The sequence below is a fragment of the Canis lupus genome, chromosome 15 (genome assembly GCF_048164855.1).
Source record: "Canis lupus baileyi chromosome 15, mCanLup2.hap1, whole genome shotgun sequence".
Taxonomy (NCBI): Eukaryota; Metazoa; Chordata; class Mammalia; order Carnivora; family Canidae; genus Canis; species Canis lupus.
The window spans coordinates 17,205,721-17,222,846 of record NC_132852.1 but is presented as its reverse complement, the minus strand read 5'-3'; positions in this window follow the sequence as shown (position 1 = coordinate 17,222,846).

The following is a 17,126-nucleotide window of genomic DNA, read 5'->3' as shown; positions in this document are numbered from 1 at the left end:
GAACCAACTCGGGAGCTTGTATGTTTGTTTAAAGAGAATGTGTTCATGTATTTTAATTTTTTAGCCTTTTATTATAGACATTTTCAAACATGCACAAAAGGAGAGATAACAGCAGAATGAATGCCACATATCCTCATCTTGCATCAATAAGCCAGCCACATTTGTCCTTATTTTCTCATCTGTTTTTCCCCATTTTTTTTGCTTTCTTCTGGATTTTTAAAAGCAAATTTCAGTCACCATATAATTTCACCCACAGAGACAGTTATGTATGTCTAACAGATAAGGACTTAAAAAAAAACATAATCACAGTGTCTGGCCACACTTGACAAATTAGCAGCAAATTCTTAATATCATCTAACACCCAGCTTGTATTTGATTTTCCCAGATTTTTAAAGATGTATTTTAAAGTTGGTTTGTTTGAAACAAAATCCAAATAAGATCCTAAAAATGTATTTGGCTGACATGTTTTCTAAGCCTCTTTAAATATGTACTGTCTCCCTGTGCCCACTCTCAGTTTTACTATGCCATTTGTTTGTTGAAAAAATGGGTTATTTTGTCTTTGAAGAGTTCCCTTATTCTGAATTTAGCAGATTGCATCCTCAAGGTATCAATTTATATGTTCCTCTTTCCCTCATGTTTCTTATAAACTGGTAAATCGAGATGCTTAATTAGATTCGGGCTCAATTTTTTGAGACACAAATACTGTAGAGGAGGTAGTTAACTTCGTGTCTGGTTGTCTGTTCCATTTTTAGTAATAAGATTGATCCATGGGTTCAGGTATTGTCAGGCTGCTCCATCCCTTATAAAGTTTTCCCCTTAAGTTTTTGCCTAATGGTTTTAAGGGCCTTTGTTTATTATTGTCTAGATCCATTAGTTTATTAAAGTCTGCAAAATGAACACTCTCAAATTCTATTATTCATTCTGCACTTTATTTATTTGTCTATTAGTCAATTACTCCACTCATTTATTTTCAGTTCTATTGAGATATAAGTGATACGCCACACTGAATAAATTTGAAGTGTACAGCATGATGACTTGACAGGCATATATTGCGAAACAACATGCATATATTGCAGTAAGTTTCATCCAAACTCATTACTTCATACATTTACAAATTTTTTTTCTTATGATGAGAACTTTTAGGATCCACCCTCTCAGCAGCTTTCAAACATACCATATTAGAAGCTTTGACTATAGTCATGCTGTACCTTATGTCCCCAGTACTTATTTTTCTTAAATATTTTATTTATTTATTCATAGAGACACAGAATGAGAGAGAGGCAGAGACACAGGCAGAGGGAGAAGCAGGCTCCATGCCGGGAGCCCAACGTGGGACTCGATCCTGGGTCTCCAGGATCACACCTCAGGCTGCAGGCGGCGCTAGACCGCTGCGCCACAGGGGCTGCCCATTTCTTTTTCTTTTAACTGAAGTTTTGCCTTTTGACCACCCCCACCCAGTTTTGCCCACCCCACCCCACCCCACCCCACCCCCCGCTGCCCCCAGATAACCACAGTTAGTTTTTTGGAGTATCACTGTTAACTTGTGAACTTTTATTTTATATATTTGATGTGTTGCAATCCATTGCACTTCTTTTTGCTGCGGAGATTATCATGTTTTTGGCCAACAGGCACTCTCAAATTGGCACTTGTGTCCTTTTGACAAGACCCAAGTTTGGCAGCTTCATTACTGCCTGACACAAGATGCCCCAGAATCATGTTCTCTACTGCCTGCACAGCAGACTTGGGTGAGCAGACTCAGCTTATGCGCCTCCCTGGATTTGCTTGGCTGTGGTTTTTGGCTGGGTGCTACTGAAGCCCCATCAAGAAGGCCAAGCTGGCACCAAAACACAGGGAGGCTCTGGTTAGGACAGCTCAGTAAGCTGCATCACCAGCTGCACGATGGTGGCCAGTCGCTACAGCGCACTCCCTAGTTGGGTTCATGGCAGCAGCTGCTCTCAGTCCTCTAAGTCACTCATGGCATGACCCCATAGCTCCTCATCTTATGCCTCAGCCCACATGCCTCTACCCTCCCACCTGGACTCTTTAGGTCATCGCTAAGATGCACCTGCTGGCCTCGAGGCTGCAGGCTACAGACAGTGGTGCCATAACCTGCACCTGCTCCTGAGTTGGCCCTGCGTCCTGTGGCTCTCTTCCCCAGACTGCTTCAAGGGCCTTGGTAAGAGAAACAGGAACTCAGGCGAACTCTGACCAATGCAAGAAGGGAGAAGGAAGGAGTTGGCAAATTCTTGGCCCTTCCTTCTCATTGACATTGTTCCAAGATGGAATAGTTCCATATGGCCTCTCAGAAGATATCTCTCATGACAAGGCAACCAGCTGTGTTTTCTAGTAGAACTGCAGCTAATTGGTGATACACTACCTTATATCTACTTTCTTCCTTTTTCTGCTGCTTTTCTGTTTTATTTTTATTCTTGCTTTCCTGGTTGCAACACTTACACACACACACACACACACACACACACACACACATCAAGTAAGAGTTAGCATACCGGTTTGAATGATAAAAATATATTAACACTTTAAGAAATGCCAGCAAAACATTGCTAACGAAGAACACAGGTATCTCTAAAAGGAAGCCTGTAAAAGGTTATCATTACAACAATTTCAGTTTAAAAGATCCCAGTTGCCAAAATAACGTTCTCCCAGGCTTTGCATCTCTATATCTTACACCTTGAGTAAGAGTTATGGTGCATACTTTGGGTAGAAGGCATGTGTACACACCTAGGGAACACAAATACCATCAGGGCAGCTCTGAGGAAATCTTTTACATATGCACCAACTCGTAAATCCAGAGCTCAGTAGGGTAACTCTGTAACTGGGTTGCTCTCCTTCTAATAGACCCACATAAGTTTATAACACTTGTGCAAATCAATTTTTATATAATGTTATTACTTTTCTTAATACTTTGGTATTTCTTGGTTTGCTTAGTGTTTAGCACCTGCTTACAGCTTCATAGAAGAGATAAAATGGGCAATATCCAGCCATGAGGAGCAAATCCAGAAGAGAAGCTCTCAGTTAGTAGAGAACGAGGGGGTTGTGGTCTTTTGAAGGTAACAGTCATTGTAGGAAACTTAAAAAAAAAAAAAAGGAAAGAAAGAAAAATAAAGATTCTCAGCCTTGTATTTGGGAAATTCAGATTTGATAGGATTCAAAATAGGGCCTGGAAAATTCTGCCTCCCAAAATCTCTCCAGATTATGCTGATGTGCTATAGGATTTGGAAGGCAATGCTCTATACCCTTGCCTTCCTCCTGAAGGGAATGGAAGGAGTGGGTGAAGAAATAATCATACCCACCTCAGTTGCTCTCTTGTCTTTATTTAAAACAAAACGAGAGGAAATTGGGCTTCAAGTGTAATCTCTCAAAGCCTATCCAAGCATTTTTTAATGAAGAAGCATTTCTAACCTGACTACAAATCAAATCAAATTTTCCAACCAAGTAAGTGAAACAGCATTCAAGAAAAAGGAAATAACTGGTCCTGCATGCTTATTGACACTACATGGCCTGATATCTGCCCATGTTTAACATAAAAGGCTAATCTGCAAAGAATTTGAGCTGCTTATTTCTATTGTTTTTCGGTTTTTTAATCTGAGAATCTCAAAACCGCAGCCTCACTCAGCTGTCACATGCAAAGAGCTTCTTGACCTAGGGAACTGTCAACAAAACAGCGCTAACGGAAGCTCTTTTCATTAAAAGATACTTTTTGTTGTGCTATGAACAACACTGACCGTAAAGGAAAGCAGGAAGAAGAGCACATCCACTAGCTTTGACATCTATTCCTCTTTTTTTAAAGAAACAAAACTCTATAGATACAGAAGAAGGTCTCTACTCTCCACCCTTCAATCTCATTCTTTTCACTCTTCTCTGAGAAGTAACCACTTTTCTGAATTTAGAATTTATTAGTCTAGCCACATTTTAATAGTTTCACTACATATATATATCCATAAGGAATACAGAATAATATTTGATATTTTTCTAAAATTTCTATAAATTGTGTGATGCTGTATGCAGCTTTTTGCAGTGAGGTATTTTTTTAACCTTGTTTTGAAGATTTATATATTCATATAAAAGGCAATGGTTCACTCGATTTAACTTCTATTCCACTCTCTGAACATTTTACAATTTCTTTATTCTTTTTAAAGAATATTCAGATCACTTCCAAATGTCACTATTAAAACAATGCCACAATGAAATGTTATGCATTGGTCAGCTTTTGCTAGGATAATAAACAACCCCCAAATGTCAGAGGCTTACAACACAAGCCACTTATTTTCCTATGGATGGGACAGCGGTTTGGCTACACCCCATTCTGACTGGGGCAGGAGAGTGCAGAGAAAAGGAAGAGAAAAAACATGGGTGGGGCTCACTCCTCTTTCTGAGCATGTGCACTCGTTCCTTGCGCTCCCAGCCATAGCAAGAGCATCCTCAGCACCCCCGGAAGCTTGTTGGAAATGCAGATTCTCAGGCCCCAACGTAGACCTACTGAATCAGAAGCTCTGAGGGTGCAGACCAGCAATTTGTGTTTCAACAGGCTCCTAGTGGCTCTGATGCCTGATAAAGTTTGAGAACCACCAGCACAGAAGAATGGATTCACAATAATTAACACCCTAGGCGAGTATCTTGAAGGTAGGTGAATGGATGGATATTTATTAAACAATGGGATTCTTTTTTTTTTTTACCTTATGGATTACAGTATAAAGTATTCACGTTGTATAAACTATGAAACATGAAGAGAAACCAAGAGATGCTCCACTATTTATCGACATATTTATAAATAATCTTGATTGATGTGGTAACTGAGGGTATTGCCGTTGATTTATAGGAAGATTCTACTTTGATTTATGCTTTTGTTTTATTACAACTGACCTTTGTGTGATCCCATTTTGTGAGGAAGTTCTTTGGATCAGAGTACTACAATATTGGTCTCTAAATGAATACTTCTACCAGAGTTCATTTTCTGGCTAATTTGCATCCAAATGGCCCTATCTAAAACACTGATAACAGGACTAAAGATAGTTTAAAGACCCAAATCTTTGGAAGAAAGCGTATTAGAGTTCAGCATGAAGAGTTGTATTATGCTAGGAGATAAAATTTCCTATATAACAATTTTCTAATCTATGCCTTTTAAAGATATAAAACAGACTTTTAGGTTATTGCTCAAATAAATAGAATTTGAATACATTTTACAGCAGTTAATAGATAACAAATATATTTTAAAAGGGAGAAAGTAAAAACCTGTATTTGAGGACATGCTACGTTTCAGACTTTTTCAGGTACTTGCAAATGTTATTTCAATAATGTATTGGCTAAATATTATCATGTAAGTGTTCAGATAAGAAAACTAAGGCTCCAAGCCGTGAAGTAACTCATCCCATGTCACAAATGGCAGCCTAACCAAGGTCTGAACTGACTGCAAACCCAATGTTCTTTCCTCTGTATCACTTGTATACTTCAGCAAAACAATTTTTCTATGAAGTTTCAGTGAATAATTACTGGGTAGATGCATTGAAAAAGGAGTCTTTGCACATGGAAAGCGCAGCACAAATTTAGCCAACCAAAGGGTCAAATCGGATCCTAAAATAAAGTTAATTGGTAGGTAATTTCATAGAATGTGTAAAAACATTCAACACTTTTTAAAGTTGAATGAAAAACATTCAAATTAGGTCCCTACATTTGGATATGTAATCTTGTCCAAAAAGAATTAGTGCAGCATGCCAAGATAATGATCACAGAGGCACAATTTGTTATGAAAAAGCTGCTTAATGAAAAAAAGCCAGGGATTTGTGGGCATTCCTCTGGATGCTATGTCTGCTTTGTTCTTTTCCAAGAAGTATCAGGATCGGAGTCACTGTGCCCTACATACTCAGCCTGTTCTGGGACAGCACAAGTAAAGGTGATGCTCAGCCATCTAAATGCTGCGATGTTAATAATAAGACTCTTAGTTGTGAAATGGAAGTTTGACAGAATAAAAGATTAAAATAAAATGCAATACCAAATAGAAGTTGCCTCTATTGTGGAATTCAAAAACTAACTTTTTATTCATTTCAGAAGAACATTAAACTTAACAAAGAAAGAATTTAGGGAGTCCTGAAGATTTTCAGAAATGGGTTTACTTGAATTGGTGGACTACCAAGACTACAAAATCTGCCAAAAAGTTAGTGCTTTTAACAGAAGCACTTACTATATTTAAAACATGCCCTAAAATAAAAACTCTATTAAAAAAATTACTATTCAACAAGAAGTATCTGGACCTAAAGGTAGCCCAGAATACATTCCCATCGCTTAAACTGTCTACGATACATTCACATAGTCTAAAGGCAAATTACATATATTTTTACTTAAACAGGACACCTCAGAAGTAGAACATTTCTGGAGAAACGGGTATCTCTCTCTCCAGGCAAAATTTAGAAACCTATCTCTTCATCATCTCTTCATAGTGAAAATAAACAGATCACAGATGACAAATGTACAAGTTCAAAAAAGAAAAATAAAAAAACCAAACAGATGTAAGCCAGTTACTTTGGCTTCTGTAGTCAGAGTATTCAGTTCATTTCCAGAAACCTTCATTTCATATCCAAGCAATATGATATCAGGGAGTCAGTGCCAAATGAAGCACAATGTAAACGTATTTTATGGCTGGCTATTTAATCAAAATGCACTTTACCTAACAGAGTCATTAAGAGACATGATTAAGGATGTTTTAAAAATATATATATCAAGAAATGTTAAAAATGAAGAACTTTTATCAAACTAAAGATTGAACAATGAGGTTTTTGATAGGTTTTCTGCATAGGGGCTATGCCCTGTGCAGTAGACATTAAATATTAAACCCCTAAAAGATCTTACTTCCTACGAGCTGACCAGGTGGTAGTGGTCACAGTCTTGGAATATTACGCTACAAATGATTTATGAGGTCACAAAAAAACTGTAGTTTTTCATGGGATCATTTTTAGTTATTATCTAAGACATATAGGACATTGGAGAACCATTCCTTGAGCTCTTATAATATTCTCCCAAATACAATGATGTCATCCACTTACACTGTTGCCTTGTCACTTCTCAACAGTCTACTGAGATGAAGAAGGGGTAGCTGAGATCCCTTAAAGCACCTTCTCCAATGGTAGATCCTGCTGGAAGATAAAAAGTATTTTTCCCTTCACTCTCACAGTTTTAAGTTTGGTAATAACCAATCCACAAAATTAACATAGTGAACATCCAATAAGCTAGCAAGTTCTGCCTTGAGCTGGAGCTACTAGACCTTGGCCTGCCTCTGCCCTGTTATTGCAAGGAGAGTAATTATCACACACTGAAATTGTTTTGTTTTTTCCACTCACTATGAAATTTGGGGAGGGTATGAGCCTAGAATTAGATAATGATTGCATTAACAAACAAATCTCTTCAACAGGACCCTTCAGTTCATTAATCTCCAATAAAGTAATCTATTTAGGACATTGTCGAAATAGCCTTAAGTTACTTAATATGATGGCATAGTGATCCCCTGAGACTCACCCCACATTAAATTCATCAAAAGGGAATGTTTTTCTCCTGGTCTCTAAGCTTCCCTCCTAACCTCTTCTACCTCTGTAGTGTTGGAAAATTCCGTAAATGTCAGCCAGACTCAGACTGTGCTATTTCCTAACACCACAGCAGCAAATGGGACAAGAACTCAGAATACACGTTGCCTCTCTGGTCCCATCATCTCCCTGTCAACTTTTATTTGCAGTTAGGGCTGCTGAATAAAAGACGTGAGTTAGCAGGAACCCAGTATCTTTCACTTGCCCCACTACCTGCAGCCCTGTGCTCGGCTCTGTGCCCCGCAAGATTGGGCCTAGTAGATTATTTCAATAGCTTTCCTGGCTCTCTGGCTTCCCTGAGGTATTCAGATGGAAACTGAGGGAGGGAGGGAGGAAGGGAGGGAGGGAGGCCAGTGAAATCAGGGTACTTACTCCCCTGATTCCCTCCTGTGTGGTTACCTTGGTCCTTCATTGGCAAGTCACTTCTTTTTCAAGGTAGCCATATCTGACTCTTCCTGGTTTCTAGGAACACCACCCCCTTCCCTCTTCCCTTCAGGCTGTATTATATTACAAAGTAATAGTAATCAAAACACTATGGTATTTGCATAAAAACAGACCAGTGGAACAGAATAGAAAGCCCAGAAATAAACCCAAGCATACAATAGCAACTCTTTTTTAAAAGATTTTATTTTTAAGTAATCTTCACAGCCAACATGAGGCTTGAACCCACAACCCTGAGACCAAGAATCACATGCTTCATCGACTGAGCCAGACAGGTGCCCCACTGTTAACTAATTTTTAACATGGACACCTGGAATATACAATGGGTCAAAAGAGAGTCTCTTCAGCATATGGCGCTGGGAAAACTAAATATTTACATGCAGAAGAATGAAATTGGATCGTATCTTATATTATACACAAAAACCTACTAAAAATGGGTCGAACACTTAAACATAAGATGTGGAACATGTAAAAGTCCTTGAAGAAAACATGGGAGAAAGCTTCTTGACGTTGGTCTTGGATATGACATAAAAAATACAAGCCACAAAAGCAAAAACAAACAAGGGTGACATCAAACTAAAAAGCTTTTGCACATCAAAGAAAACAAAATGAAAAGGCAACTTATGAAATGGGAGAAGATATCTGCCAGCCATCTATCTGATAAGGGGTTAGTATCCAAAATATATAAGGAACTCATACAACTGAATAGCAAGAATAATAATGATAATAAGATGGTTAAAAGATGGAGAGAAGACTTGAATAGACATTTTTTTTCCGAAGAAGACATCCAGATGGCCAACAGACACATGGAAAGATGCTCAACATCACTATCACCAGGGAAATGCAAATCAAAACCACAATGAGAGATGACTTCACACTTGTTAGGGTGGTTGTTATCAAAAAGACAAAAGATAAATGTGAGGATGTGGAGAAAAAGAGGAGCCCTTGGGCAACTGTTGATGGGAATGTAAATTGGTACAGCCACTATGGAAGACAGTATGGAGGTTTTCCTCCATAAAAATTAAAAATAGAACCACTATATGATCCAACAATCCCTCTTCTAGGCACATAGCCAAAGGAAATTAAATCAATATCCAAAGGGTTATTTGCAAGCCCATGTTTGCTGCAGCATTTGCAACAGCCAAGATATGGAACAACTTTAGTCTCCATTGATAGATACGTGGATTTTTTAAAAGGGTAGTTTATATATAAGGAATACTATTCAGTCTTTAAAAAGAAGGAGATCCTGCCCCATTTGCAACAACATGGATGAACCTGGAGGGTATTATTCTAAGTGAAAGAAAAATACGTAGGATCTCACTTATGTGTGGAATCTACAAAAAGTCAAAAATCACAGAAACAGAGTAGAATGATAGTTACCCAGGTGGGGAGATGAGGAAAATGGGGACATATTCTTCAAACGGTACAAAGTTTCAGCTCTGTGGGATGAATACATTCTAGAGATCTAATGTACACTATGATGACTACAGTTCATAGTAATGGATCATATAGCAGAGATTTGCTCAGAGGGTAGATCTCAAGAGGTGCTTTTAGTGCACACACACACAAAAGGTATTATGAGAGATGGGAATTTTTTTTTTAAGATTTTATTTACTTGAGAGAGATGGAAAATGAGAGAGGGAGATCAAGCACGAGGGTAGAGGAGGAGTGGTAGAAGCAGACTCTCCGCTGAGCTGGAGCTGGAGCGGGGTTCTGGGCTCTATCCCAGGACCCTGGGATCATGACCTGAGCTGAACCTGACTGAGCCACCCAGGTGCCCTGAGGAGATGGGTACGTTGATTAGTCTGACATTAGTAATCATTTAACTATGTGTACGTATATCAAAGCATCATGTTGTACACAATATACGGTTTTTATTTTAAGAATATAAGTTAAGCTACTATTAGCTCAGGATGCTGTACTATCCATTGTGATTCGAGTAGAGTAAGGGTTCTCATGCTTTAACACATATTGGAATCACCTGAAAGGTTTATTAAAGCAGATTGCTTGGCCCACTACCAGAATTTTGGATTCAGTAGGTCTTGGGTGCAGCCAAACTTTGCATTTCTAACAAGTTCCCAGGTAATGCTAGTGCTGCTGGTCAGAGACCACATTTTGAGAATCACTGCTCTATACTGACACCTTTGTTTACAAAGAATATAGGCAAATGGTGTATGGTAATAGCTGCCAGAAAACCACTCCCAGGATTGCCAACAGCTGGTTTGAGAGAGATAATTAATAGGCCTGCTTGTATTAGTTAGGGTCCCAACTGGAAACAGATGGTACACTTCAAATAGAATAATTCCCTATAGCCAATAAGTGAACGTGCGAAGCTTGTTAGGCCCTGGGGATTTTGTACCAAAGACCTAAGCACACAGGTAAAAAAACAAAAAACAAAAAACAAAACAAAAAAAAACAACTGAACTCTGCCCGTCTTCACACATACACTCATTTAAAACAGCTGACACAAGGTCAAGTTACGAGGTTACATCCATCTGTGCTGGAGCTAAAAGGCCCAGGTGGGTATCCTAGTTGTATACTCTGCAACTTTGGTTTTTTTCCTAAGAGTACCTGGTAGCTCTGGCCTCTTGATCCCACTAATTCATCTTTACTCAAAGCATGACTCTTAGGATTTTAAGTGTAGGAAAGCTTTTTGTGATGGGTCAGACTTTTATCTAGGCAGTCCTGTCTCCCTTCGTCTGAGCTATGGCCCATTTCCCTACTACCTACGATCATAGCCTATTCTCACTTCAACACATGTGCACAGGGTCATTTTATTTCTCTCCATTTCTGAATTTGAGGTTACATCCATTCTTGCTACCCTTCATTTCTCCAAATACCTGTCGAAAGGTCTTCAACAGACACATGGATAGCTTTAGGTTACAGATGATCTCTATGTGATCCCAGTGATTACAGCATTTTCCTTTGCTTATTTCATTTGGGTATTACATATTTTTAATAGTAATGTATTTTTAAGAAGAGCTTACATAAAATATGTTTAAGTTAATAAGCACAGAACAAATATAATCATCTCGGATCCCGTTTCCCATCTCGGGACTAGAACATTCCTGTAGCAGAGTGTATCTCCTCAACACATCCACCAGCCTACTCTCAAGTAGCCATGATCCTTTTTTAAAAATGAATATGCTCTATCTTACGCATATTTTCCTAAGCAACATAATGTTTAGCTTTGCTGGATTTTGAACAAATGTTCTACAATTTCTATTTCTCACTCCAGACTCTACTTCTAAAAATCATTCATATTGTTATATGTAACAATAGCACATTCGTTTTCCCTGTGAAAATTTCGCAATGTGAAGATGCTGCAATTTATTTTTTCATTCTCTTGTTGTGTGTGCATTTCCAGTTTTTCGTCATTATGAACAAAACTGCCATAAACTTAGGGGGCTTCCAGCTGGCTCAGTTGGTGGAGTGTGTGACTCTTGATCTCAGGGTCGTGAGTTTGAACCCCATGAGAGAGGGGTAGAGATTACTTAAAAATGAAATCTTTTTTTTTTAATTATTTATTTATTTATGATAGTCACAGAGAGAGAGAGAGAGGCAGAGACACAGGCAGAGGGAGAAGCAGGCTCCATGCACCGGGAGCCCGACGTGGGATTCGATTCCGGGTCTCCCGGATCACGCCCTGGGCCAAAGGCAGGCGCCAAACCGCTGCGCCACCCAGGGATCCCAAAAAATGAAATCTTTAAAACAAAAAACTGCTGTAAATTTTCTTATAGATGTCTCTTGAGTATGTTTTAAAGTACCTCTTGGGTGTACTAAATCTGATGATAGAATGGCTGAGTTGTCAGGAAATGTGCCGATTCATCTTCACAAGGCAATACCCAATTGTTCTCCAACATACTTGCGCCAATTTACAATCCTACCAGTAATGTATGAGAGTTCCTGTTGAGCCATTATCTTTGTCACCTCTAATATGATCAGACATCTTAATTTTTGCCAATATGGTTTGTGTATAAGGGTATTACACTGAGAACTTTATCCTTCATTTCTCTAATAGCGAATGAAAGTTTCTCTTATGCACTGTATTAGTTTTATAGGGCTTCCTTTAACAAATTACCATTACTGGGTGACTTGACACAACAGAAGTGTATTCTCCTATGGTTCTGGAGGCCAGAAGTCCAAAATCAAGTTTGGGGTAGAGTTGTGCTTCTTCTGATGGCGGCCCCCAGGAAGAATCCTTCTTTGCATCTTCCAGTTTCTGGTGACAGCAGGCATTCCTTGGCTTGTGGCTGCATGGACTCAATCTCTGCCTTTGCCTTCCTGTGGTCTTTTAGTTGTGTCTCTCACCTGAATGTCTTATAAATCCATTTACCATCGGATATAGGCTTACCCAAATAATCAAGGATGATTGAAATGATCAAGATTCTTAAGTTAATTACCTCAAAGACCCTTTTTCCAAAAAGGTCACATTCACAGGTTTTTGGGATTAGGACATGGACAGATATTTTGAGAGCCACAATTTAATCCCCTACATGTACAATCACTATTCATTTTTTATTCCGAATTATAGGTTTGTGATTTTCCCCATTATTCTATTGAATCTTTCCTGTTTCTCATCGAATCTTTTTGTTTTCGATTTGTAGGACTTCTTTATATTAAAGATATTAGTTTTTTGGTCAATTATATTTATCAAATGAGCATCCCAACCCATGGATTGCATTTTCAGTTTTTAAAGTGATGCCTTTTGGGGGTGCCTGGGTGGGTGTAAGTATCTGACTTCAGCTCAGGTCATGATCTCTGGGTCCTGGGATGGAGCCCCATGTGGGGTTCCCCACTCAGTGGGGAGTCTGCTTGTCTCTCTGCCTTCCCTCTGCTCATGCCTGATTTCTTTCAAATAAATAAATAAAATATTTAAAAATAAGTAAAAAATATAATGATGTCTTTTGGGTACCTGGGTGGTACAGTCAGTTAAGCATCAGACACTTGGTTTTGGTTCAGGTGGTGATCTCAGGGTTGTGAGATCAAGCCCTGAGTTGGGCTCTGCATTCTGTGTGGAATCTGCTTGAGATTCTTTCTCCCTCTCCCCTTCCTGCTCGTGCTTTCTCTCTCTCAAATAAATAAATAAATCTAAATTAATTAGTTAATTCATATATAAAATGATGTCTTTTGATAAGAGGTCTTAAGTTTTATGAAATGAATTTCTCCATCTTTTCTTTCTTGGTCAGAACATAGTTGTGTCTTATCTAGGAAATTCTTCCATAGTCCCAAATAAATTATTTTTGTATACTTTCTTCTAAATATCTTAACAATTGGCCTTAAAGCCTTACATCTTTAATGCATCAAGGGAGAGCTTCTGTGCATAGTTTGAGATAAGAATCTAACTTTACTTTTCTCCATGGATGGGGATAACCATTCCCCTTTATTCTCTTTCAGTGTCAGGAGCAGCAGCAGGTAACTTACAATCATGTGACGGCAAGCCTGAGGATATAAGGCATGATCTGACATGACAAAGGGATTTTATGTTAAGGATACAGTCAACATTTAAGTGACATCAGCTTTATTACAGAGCACAATTCAACATGTCATTTAGAAAGAATAAGAAAATCCAGATGAACATCTCTGCTCTACTAACAGCGTGACATGCATGGCGTCCTACAAGCCTTAAATAACACAATCTTGTATACACTTAAGTCTATCTCTAGTTAGGTTTAACTATCATGGCAAATGGCTTATGATAGTTGTTTTGGCATTTGGAGTCTCCTATTTACCAAATAACATCACCAAGTAAGTTGGTGCCAAGAAACACTCAGGTCATTAACTCTTTCTCATCCACCTGATGGATGAATCAGCAGCACCTTGTGTAGTTAAGGTAATTGTGGGCACATTTGGTTCATTGCATGCCTGTTCAATCATGCGAATTAGCTGTGTGAGATGGTCCATTGAATCAATAATTTCATCTTTAACAAATTGCATACGTACACACAAAACCCACTTAGTCTTCGAGTTTCAAGTTGGTTGGTTCCAAGTTGTTTGGGATCATGGTTGTTGGAAAAAGACTCCAGTTCTTTACCATGGGGGTTTGGGGCTTGCCCCAGAGCAAATAATGAAAAAGAGAGAGAAAGGGAGCTCATTGTCTTTCATGATCTAATCTCAGAAGTGACATACCATCAATTAGGCTTATTCTAGTGTCACAGACCCTGGTAGGTGAGATATAGGAGGAGATTACACAAAGGTGTCAATGTCAGAAGTAGGGATCACTGGAACCCTTCTTAGAGTCCAGCAAATCACATTGCTATTCATGAAGCTCAGTAACCTGCCAGTAAGTGTCAGAGGCAAAATTCTCAGTTAAATCCTCTGACTCCTGACTCCTTTCTTCTACAGTTCTCTGCCTTCACCCATTTAGGCACTACTTCAGCCTCTTTAAACAGTTTGGCTTTTTTATAAACCAGTGACACAGACTAATAATGTTAACCTGCAAACATTACAGCTGAGATTCAAAAGGTCTTAGAGGCCTGATTAATAACAGTTGTTCCTCTCCTTTGCTTTTTCAGGAAAAACGATTACAGGAGAGTCAAAACAACAGAAGGGCCCACTACTGACAAAGACGCTCTCCTGGACCAAGCTCTAGACAGGCCTCTCTAAGACCTCCAGGCCTCGACCTTGGTGTCTGTTGTTGTCAGGCCTGCATCGCCCAGTTGTAGCAAGAATCCTGTTAAGTTGGCTTAGTTGGAATCCCCCACTTTCATTATCTGATCAAATGTAGGCATCCCCACCATCTCCTGGGTAATATGGGATCACATTGGCTGCCCACAGCAAGAATCCTGTCCGATCCAATTGGCCAGAATCCCCTCTCACTCTCCTTACCTTACAAAGATTGCTTTGTTCTTTGTCTACTCACATAGGAGAAGAGGCTTTTTTTTTTTTTTTTTTTTTACACATTGTTGCTTAGAAAAGGGGTAAAGGCAGACTATCTTCTTTCCTAAACATATAAAATAATCAAGCTGACTTAAAGATCACCGTATCTTCAACCATAGCATGTCTTAATTTAAAAACATTTTTTTTAAATGATTCTATTTCAGTAAAGGGCAAAGTGCGAAAGTGTGGACAGGGGATCCCTGGGTGGCTCAGTGGTTTAGCGCCTGCCTTTGGCCCAGGGCGCGATCCTGGAGTCCCAGGATCTAGTCCCCCGTCGGGCTCCCTGCATGGAGCTTGCTTATCCCTCCTCCTGTGTCTCTGCCCCCACTCCCGCCCCCCGTTGTCTATCATGAATAAATAAATAAATCTTAAAAAAAAAAGAAAAAGTGTGGACAAAGTGGGCCATGGCGAATACACACTGATTTCCCTTTTTGGCTTGGCGTGAGATATTGGCAATCGGAGGAACAAATAGATACAAATTCCAAATGTCATGGATTTACTGCCAGTGGACACTCCAGCTGACTGCTTTATCCTCTGATAATTATTTGAAATCCTAGTTTGGTTAACATTCACTGTAGATTCTAAGAAATTACCTCTAGGAGTTCATTACAAAGATACTGGGAAATGTGCTAAAAAGATTTTGGCACTTGAGAGGAAAGAATGGTAGGAATGAAGGAAAATCTTTTAGTTGAATAAACAAAATTTCATATCCTTATATTCATCTTCCTTATGGTAGAAAAACGGACCATGTGCAAGACTGAACCATTTTGTATCTAAAAACTTTTTTCTTACCATTAAGGAAAAAGCTCCAAGTGTTCTTCCATCTTATCATTGGAGTCAGGCTCAATTCTTACAGACTCGTGAGTTGAGGAGGTACATCCACTTATTTTGTCTTTCAAACAATCCCTCTTATATTTTAAAAAGGATTATCTAGCTGTGGGAGATGATGTCAGCTACAAGCACCCCAAAGCCTGACACAGTCCAGATTAAATAAGATGGAAACATGATCTCCCATTAAAGAAGTCTTGAGTTAAGATGGCCTTCAAAGAGGGTTAATTCAATGTCATTGAGAACCTTTATCTGTCTTCCCTGGTTTAGGTCTCATCCTCAGCAAGTAGGATAACTACAATAGTCCCAGGCATGACATCCTAATCCGACAATGTCCAAAGAGAGACATAAAGTCTCTTGTGGATGGATCTCTTTTAGGAGGGAGAACATTTTTTTTTTTTTTCCCCAGAAGCCTCCCGTAAACTTTCTCTAATATCTCATTAGCTGCAATTGGTCCCTGATAAAGGCTACAGAAATACCTCTTGGGCTTAGATAGATCATCTTTTAAAGGAAGGGTTTTGGGGTACTATTACAATTCTCATTTCCCAAATGGGATCCTTTTAGTCTCATACTAGCTTTTATGACCAAAAAAATTCCAGCAGGAAAAGGGATGGGATCCTAATAGTCAGAAAGGATAGGCAGAGGGACTTTCTCATGTTATGGGAAAATAAAAAAGAAAGAAAGGAGAGAATTGGAGAGAGATGGAAATGCTAGTGGTTGCAGAGTAGGAAAAGTGAAGCATAAACTGGAATGCTGATCATGAAATCCTGTGAGAGAGTCCTTGTCAGAATTCATTGAGAACCATTGGTGTGTATTTTTCTGCTGTTCAGACTAAACAAGTTAAAAGCCAGACAATGATTTTGAATCAAAATGTGTTGAAGAGTAAGTATATCTACCTAGAAAAATAGGAGAGTCAAACCAATAATGGATGTATTACATATATATCACTCCTAAACACAATCAGTGATGCTCTCATTCTGTGATTAAAGGACCCACTTTTGGGATCCCTGGGTGGCGCAGCGGTTTGGCGCCTGCCTTTGGCCCAGGGCGCGATCCTGGAGACCCGGGATCGAATCCCACGTCAGGCTCCCGGTGCATGGAGCCTGCTTTTCCCTCTGCCTGTGTCTCTGCCTCTCTCTCTCTCTGACTGTCATAAATAAATAAAAAATTAAAAAAAAAAGGACCCACTTTTAAACAATTTTTTTCTCGATACTCAAGTGTAGCTGCTACAAAGGAGTATCTTCTCCAGCCATCATTTGATGGATTTTTGTTCTCTTCTTGGGTTGGTTCTTGAACCACAATAACCACCTTGATTCATAAAGCACTCACATGGGGTGCAGGGTATAGGAATTATTGTATTAAATTGATAGAGTGTTACCTAATCTACTT